Below are 8,781 nucleotides of genomic sequence, written 5' to 3'. Positions count from 1 at the left end.
AATTTTGGCGATTGCAATAACGGATTTGTGAGCTGGTGCATTGTTTTGATGAAACAACACTTTCTTCTTAGCCAAATGCGGCCGCTTTTGCTTCTTTTCTTTGCTAAAATGTTGTATTAAATTCGCATAATTTGCAATTGATAGTTTTTCCTTTTACAACATAGTCAATGAAAATCATCCCACGTGTATCCCAAAAAACCGATGCCTGCAGATGAAATGGTCTTTGCCTTCTTTGGAGGCGGTTCTCCCTTTTGAATCCATTGTTTTGATTGTTCTTTTGCCTCAGGTGTGAAGTAATGGACCCATATTTCATCCATGGATACGAAATGGTGCAAAAATTCTGCTTTGTTGCTGTGAAACTTTGCTAAACTTTCAATTGAAACATCTTCACAATACTGGTTTTGCTGGAGTGTGAGCAAATGCGGCACACAGCTTTCTCATGTCCAAATTTTTATTTAATATGAGATGTACCACACTTTTGGAATGCCTACTATGCCCACTAGCTAGTGCACTTTTAGTCGACGATCATCCAGTATCACTTTGTGGATTTTCTTCATCTTTTCTGGAGTCATCACCTCATTTGGTCAACCAATGCGATGCTCGTCTTGACAGCTCATATGGCCTCGTTTAAACTCTGCTACTTAATATTTTACTGTTGTTAACGAAGGAGCAGACTCCCCCAGAGTAGACTGCAGTTCAGCTTTTATATTGGTTGGGCTGAGGCCTTTCAAATAGAAGTGTTGAATCACATAAGATGACCAATTTTCTCCATTTTCACAAATTCACTTAAAACATTCACTATTGATGGCTGCCAAACAAATACTAAACAACGTGGCATCTTCAAACTTGAAACATATGCTTTATAGATTACATACTTTCTAATACAGTGATATTTTTCATACAACTACCGCCAGTGGTAGGTCAGGCCAGGTACTTCAGGGTCTTGTTATGTATGTATGTACACAAATATAACTCACTTCACAGTGATGTTAGGAGATCTTAGACTTAAGTAGACAAGAGTCATCGCTTATTGCAGCAACATGCTTTGACATACTAAAAATGATAACCAGGATCCTACAACTATGCTGCACATATCCTCAGCCTGGAGTAAATTAACTTTCAGATTGGTTACGGTGAATTTTTACTGTTGAAGCTATCTTCCAGGATGAGGTATCAACGGATATGAAAGTGAGAGTTCTTGGAAGAAAGATAATTGATATATGCAGATGTTGAAGAGCGAATGAGATAAAATGGTACCCTGGGGGTACGCCACATCTATCATCTATATTCGATTGACAGCATCTTTTTTGGCTGTTCAGGACAAGCATGTGGGGAGGAAGCTCTGAATCATAAGATCAAGTGACTGTGGTGGACCGTGTGGTATTTGCTCTAAAAGACTCTGTGGTATTTGCTCTAAAGCAGGAGGATCTCATAGTTGATCTAGTCAAAGGCCTTGGCTATGTCCAAGAATAGTACAGCTATGCGTTGATGGCATTGAAATCCTCGAAGGATGTTGATGAATTGATGTCTTGTATTCTGCCAGCCATAGGGATTGCAACATTGTCGATAAACCTTTGAGGAATCCGATATCTTCAGTTTAACTAACTTGTTTGTCTGCAGTAAAAGCTCAAGATGTTTTCAAATTATTCATTCAAAAAGTTTGAAAGAAGGGAGATGGGGAATTTATATTGGCCAGAAAGGGTCTTTACTGATTTAGGAAGTGAACACAAGTTTAGCTACTTTCCACACTTTGGGGAAATAGCAGGAAAAAGAACTTAGTGAAAAGAGGAGTCAAGTGACAAATGCCTGGGTGTAGTGCATATTTGACACTTGGTCCAGCCCTGTTGCCCTATTAGGATTTGAATATTTTATCTCCAGGTAGATTTCCATCTCTCATCTATCTTTCCCATCATCTCATCTGTGACCCATGGTTTCCTCGTCCTTTTCCTATTAACATTTCCCATAGTTTCTTTTGAGGCTTTCAATATCCATTTTTCGACATATCTCCAGTTTTCCTTGCTAGTACTCCACTCTTTGCCCTCATTCATGATTTTCTCTACTGCCTACTGATACTTCTTCCTGATCGTTTCAGTTAATGCTTCTAAATTCCATTTTCCAACCTGTCACCCCTGCCTCATCTTTTTGAATTGGATGCTACACTTCATGAGCACTAAATTGTGATCAGAATTGCATCCACTCCCATGAAACTGTGGATTGATCATCCAGTCACCTGACTTGTCTTTTCTTATAATAGTGACTCAGCTTCTGAAAGATTTCATTTCCTGATGACTTTGGAACCCTTGCCTTCCCTGCTGCCAGGTGTGAAACCAACCCCAGTGGTAGGTTGTCCCTTATACATTAACTTTGGATCTTACCTAAGCACCACTTCTTATTTTTTCATTCCATCCAAAGTAGCAAGCTGCAGCACAAAATTTCAGGGTGATCAAATTTTGGCACAATCGGTCCGAAGTTTTGTCATTTTAGTAAAAATGTACAAAATTGATGAGGAGAGAGAAACAGTGTCTTGGCATTCACATGTTAGCCTGTTTCAAAGATTGATCCTTGAAATGCCCTGAATTTCCCCTTCTCTCACTAGTAGGACTGGCAGCTGCCACATCAAGCAATGAAAAAAGTGTGCTACTGACACTTCGAGTGATACATGTCATGCTGTAATAACCTGCTCATTTGGTAGCGGTGGCTGATGTTGATAGAAGGTATGGAGGATACAGAGCAGCTTGCCAATCCATTTTTGTGCACATGTTGGTACATACTAACAAATCGGTAGTAGTGAGTGAGGACCAGTGTCAGTGCATTGCCTAAGTAGAGCAATAATACCTATCAGCTCTAATATTGCATCATCATTATTATTGCAAACTTAATTGCCCACTATTAATGCAAAACCACAGAAAGCCCTTAGGAAACAAATATTTCTTTTAGGGAATTCTTTAAAGTAATAATTGCTGACAAGTTCCCAATTTGTACATAAATCTCTTGCATAATGGTTGATTGTATTTGCAATATTTCACTTGCCAAAGTATGCAATGCCACTGCAAATTAAGTCATAAATTTTTTAGAAAGACGTGGCTTCCTTGGTGAACCAACCCAAGATAAGTTGACTTGGTTGATGCTGAGTAAGGATATATAGCTGTGATTGAAACAAATGTGAAGGTTGGACAGAAAACAAAAATAAGGAAGGAAGGAGAAGTTCATTACCACCAAATTCAAGAGAAAGTAAGCAGAGTATTTTCTTTTGTTGACACACATTAAAGTTTTGCATTTGGCCAATGTAGTGTACTCATGATCATACTCTTTCTTCTTAGGCTCAGCAGGGGCTTCCTTTATGATTGATATCAAGATACAAAATGAGGATAAATGCAATGATGACAAATTATATTCATCCGTGCCCTTCCCTACTAATAATTTTGCTGACCAATCACATTAAAAAGTAGCCACACCCAGGTTTTTGAAAAAAAAGAAGATACACAGAAAACATATTATTTCTGAATCATCAGCCTCCACAAGGACTGCCAAACTTAGCATTAGGTTTCAATTGAAAATATTTTATCTATTTGCTGAAAACTTAGATGCTGACTCAGTGAATTTCAATGCAAGCTAAAATTCAGTTGACTGTGCAGGAACCCACTTTCACAAAGAACACAGAGAAAATTAAGGAGGCTTACAAAGCAAACTTGTATAAAAATTAGCAGCAATGATATTCAGGAATCTTCACTAATCATCATAACTGACCATAACATTTCCATGAAGTTGCCCAACTTCCCCAACTAACTGATGGAATGGCATGGGCACTTAACTTTAAAAAAAAAAGATTTTATTTATAAATAGATCTATTGTCGACTGGATAAATTTTCTGGAGAAGAATTGGAGCCCTTTCAATCAGGATTTTATATTTTTAAGAATAAATATGTATGACACCAATTTTGTGTTACTATTACATGCGTTACACTTTCGAGCAAAGGGTCGTAACAGACGGGGTATTGTTGGACATAGTAAGCGTAACATCAGGTGCCCCACAAGGAAGCATTATTGGTCTGCAATTCAACTAAAAGTAACAGCTTTTATACATTAATGACATCGGGTGTCAGGTTTCCAGTAAACTTCCTCTAATTGCTGATGATGCCATGAGATATAGGGAAATATCCAATCATAAGAATAAGAGTATTATAGCTAATAACCTAAATGCAATTCAGAAGTGGTGCAAGACATGAGAGCTAGAATTAAATTTGAATAAATGTTTCAATAAATTTTTGGAGAATAGGTACATCACCAGAAAACTCTTACCTTATTGGGAACCAAAATTTCCCACGTGAAATTGGTAAATACTTGGTTAAAGCTAATAACAAATTAAATACACATTAATAAAGCTTATTGAGCTAATAAAAAGTTAGCATTCATAAAAAAAATACTTGAGAATCATCATGATAGGGTCAAGGAGCTTAATTATTTCATATTAGTTAGTTTCCCTTGAGCATGCTGCAAGTGCATGGGATCCTCATGATTGTTGATGTAGGCTTCATTTTGAAACGAGATCAAGTACAGCGTGGAGCAGCTAGCTTTGTGAAAAGTAGTTATGAACTAGGAAGCAGTGTCACAACACTATTGAAAGAATTGGGATGGGGGCCACTAGTTGACCATAGGCTTAAATACAGGTTAAATTTTAGACAGGTTACTTACCTGAGGATGTTAAAGACATATTACAGGCCCCCACATACTATGGTAGATCAGATCATTAACGTTAAATCAGGGATATTTACTCTAGAACAGATACTTTAAAATGCATTTTTTTCCTCGAACCATTAGAGATCATGATAGACATGAAAATAATTGCGTAAGAGATAATTAGAATTGGTACTGTAAATATTTATTGATATCTTGCATGTTTCTTATTATTTAATAGACCCATCTTCTTAAAAGTTCTACAGCATGATTTGAATGTACACATCATGTTATTAAATATTATTGCTTATAAGTACTTTCTTTTGTGTGATTAAGGTTTGTCAAGTGCATGAACAAACTAATATTTCTGCTGGGGTAACATGATTTGGTTTTGCATGTGGTTTTATTCTAGTCCACGGATGGTAACCTAACACCCCCGCCACACTCCTTTGCGGCAGCTTGTGGGGTATTGCGTAGAAGTAGATGTTACAGTCTTTGAATAATTTCCATTATTTATGCGAATAAAAGCTCATTTAGTTGCCTTTCTTAGTGTTTTAATTTCATTTTATTGCTAATACTCTATCATACTTTTAAGTCAAAATATAACTAATAGAATATTTTAACAAGGCACCATCTGGCCACCATGTCTACTTGCACTCAGTTTATAAAATAAAAAATTAAATATAATACAAGGAAATGTTAGTGGTTTGTGAGCTTATTTAAGTGAATGAAAGCGCATTTAGTTGCCTCTTTTAGTGTTTTGAATTTCATTTAATTACTAATACTCTATCATATTTTTTAGTCAAAATATGCAGGTTCCGTACAATAAGTATAGTACAGTAAGTATAATAAGTAAGTTTATAGCCTCAATGGAGGCTACAACACCTCAAGAGCCTCAGACTTAAGAGACTCAGACAGTGCCTACAGAGCCTCAACGGTGGATGGGGGTCTGACCGGTTGGCTCGGTAGAGGGGTCCCCCACCACTCAGGCGCACTTCAGTTTAGTTGCCTCCGGGCATGCGATGAGACAGGAGGTGGGTTTTTGTGACACATAATTGTTTGCGATGTCGTCGTGCAGCATGGAGCGCAGCGTTGAGCAACGCTACGCTGTGAGGTTTTGCATTTAACTCAGGAAATCCACATCAGAGACCCTTGAACTCATTAAAAGGCTAATGGGGATAATGCCTTAAGTTGCACAAGAGTTTTTGAGGGGTGAAAAATGTTTGAGGAAGACTGGGAACTTGTCGAAGATGAGCACCGCGTCGGATGCTGGACGACCGCTCGAACTGATGCTCAGGTGCCCAAAGTGAAAAAAGTTTTGGATTCTGACAGGCATTGAACCATTGCCCTTATCAGTGAGGAGACCGGCCTTTCAGTCAGAACCATCTACACCATTGTAACAGAAGACCTTGCAGTGAGGAAATTGCATGCAAAGCTGGTGCTGAAAGTCTTGAGCAAGGAACAAAAACTGTTGCCGGTGGAAATTTTGGACTGCATCCAGGAAGAATATTTTCTAGACAATGTTATTACCTCAAAAGATAGCTTAATAGGAGCTCAAAGGATATCAGTTCAACTCCATTGAGGTGGTTCAAGCGGCGACGACAAAGGTTCTCAACAGTATTCCAGAAAATGACTTCCAGCAGGCTTTTGACGAGTGGCAGACGTGCGGAACTAAGCAAGTATCGATGTAGGAGGAATGTATTTTGAAGATTATTAAGTAATTGTAATGATAACTGCAATAAATTTGATTTTTGGAACCAGTCCCAATACTTATTGCATGGACCTTGTAGCTTCCATACCTCTCAATATCTTCTGTATCCAGAAGTGGATACAGAAGATACTGAGAGGCATGGGAGTAGAAGTAGGTGGGGAACTCTTCAAAAATTTGTGGACAATTAGGTTGGTTAGCCAGTTAGCCAAAGGGAATCATCACTTGATCACAATCATTACTTAGCTCCTTGCAGAATTAGTGTGATAGGTATTAATAATTAGAATATGGTCTGAAATTTTCAAGAAAAAGGAAGGCTAAGATGAACTTAGGAGTTGAGGAATAAACACTGGGACAGTTAAAAGAGTTAAGCAATTTTGGAAGTTTTTTGGGGAAGGTTTGATAGAGTAGTTTGAATGTAAAAGAAAGATTTTTCTGAGGCAAGAAAATAAGTGTACATTGGAAACTTTTGCATTGAGAGTGTGGAGGAGAATTGAAACAATATAATGGTCAGAAAAGAAAACAAAGGATTAAGTTCAGGACAGGGGAAGAGGGATGGGTTTTGAGAGAAATTTGTGGAATGCAGGAGAAGTGGATACAGAAGATACTGAGAGGCAATGTATAGCTGAAGACTGTGATGGAGGAAAGAATTCTGGCAAAACAAAGTAGGAGAGGCATTTTGGATATAATTAAGGGTGGTAGAAAGTATGCAGAGCCAAAGAATGAATTCTTGTACAAGGTAATTTGAAAATTTCTCTGAATGGATTAGAAATAAACTACTTACCACAGCGAAACTTTTTTTTATTTCTTAATGTAGTCTCCCTGTACACTAATGCACTCGGTGCAGCTATTATGAGCCAGGGAAATATTTAGCTAATGGAGTCAAATCAGCCAAATAAGGTGGGTGTGGCAACAATTTGTATCTTAGTTCATGCATTTTTGCTATAGCAATGACACTAGTGGGTGGGCATGTGTTGTCTTAATGAAAGAACATGTTTCCCTTGCTTTGACTGCTGTTTTCTCTGAGATATAGTAGTGGACTCAAGTTTTATCTGTGGTCACAAACTGGTGCAGAAAATTTTGTTGGTTGCTATTAAAATGGGTCAAACATTGTTAGGAAATTTCCATTCTGATACATTTGTGATCCTGCATCAAGATTGATGGCACCCACCTAGCAGATAATTTTCTCATATCTAATTCCATTATTAAATGTGATATCCCCATTCAGACAACCCCTTTCCCTACAGCTTCAGAAATTTCTCGCACTTTCAGTCAGCAATCCTCCATTACCATTTTATGCACTTTTGAAATAATATCTGGGGTAGTGGCACATTTTGGCTGACCATTACACTGATAATCATCTAATCGGTCCCAACCAAACAAAGGGGATTGGGATTGGTGAGGTGGCTATCGTACTGGCTTCCCACCCAGAGGGCTCGGGTACAAATCCCAGGGGTGTTGAATATTTTTCAGAGGTATCTCGATACCTACTTGAGGTGCTTTGTGGAGGGCACTTTGAGTGAGTACCCCGTCCATCGGATGGGACGTTAAGCTGCGGACCCCTTGGCACCTTTCATAAAGAGTAGGCTAATGCCGACACCGGGTTTCTTTCCACCCTTCATCCTCTCCTGTCCATCCCTGATGGCGCAAATGACCTCAGCAGCCAGTCGCCTCCCCTAAATACTACTACCAAACAAACTCATTGGCCCTCTTGGCACAGCTGAATATAACGGAGCAGAGCCCCCAAGAATGTTCATGCATAAATGCATGCATGAATTTCCTTTGCTTTCATGCCTTTCTTTGAGAAGTATTTAATCACTGCTTGAATGTCAATTTTTAACCATCTTCACAAATCACTACACGGGAACAACAACAGAGGCATCTGCAATACAGATCTCTTCCCAGAGCACTGATGGGTTTCGTGTTTACTCATAAAGTATTACCTATTACTTTGCATTGTCACCGATTTCTGGTGGTGATTCCAAAAACCTTTCAAAATACCCTCATATATGAAGTATGAGGATATCTTGAGTCATGTAAGTTAGGACCCAGGAGTGCAGCACTACTTAGTACCAAATCTCATCAAAATCTACCCTAACCGAGTACACTAGAGCATATTATTAACTGGTTGGAAAATGTTACAATTTCAAATTCAAAATTAAATAATTTATGCTAATATTGCAAAATAAAACAATAATTGAATGGTTAGTAATCAACAAAATATAAATTTCATTTCATCACATATGATTATCACCATTATTCACTTTATAACAAGAAACCTTTCTCATATCTTATTAAAAACCCAAATTTAATTTAATATAATTCACAAATCATTGTTTTTCAAATTTTTAAAGAGATTTTCAATAATGTTTTATTGGAAAATATCACTTGGGCTACAA

This window comes from Hetaerina americana, unplaced genomic scaffold (assembly GCF_022747635.1).
Source record: "Hetaerina americana unplaced genomic scaffold, ioHetAmer1.1.p SCAF_1, whole genome shotgun sequence".
NCBI classification, from domain to species: domain Eukaryota; kingdom Metazoa; phylum Arthropoda; class Insecta; order Odonata; family Calopterygidae; genus Hetaerina; species Hetaerina americana.
The sequence above is the reverse complement of the archived record's forward strand: the minus strand, read 5'-3'. Positions refer to the sequence as shown.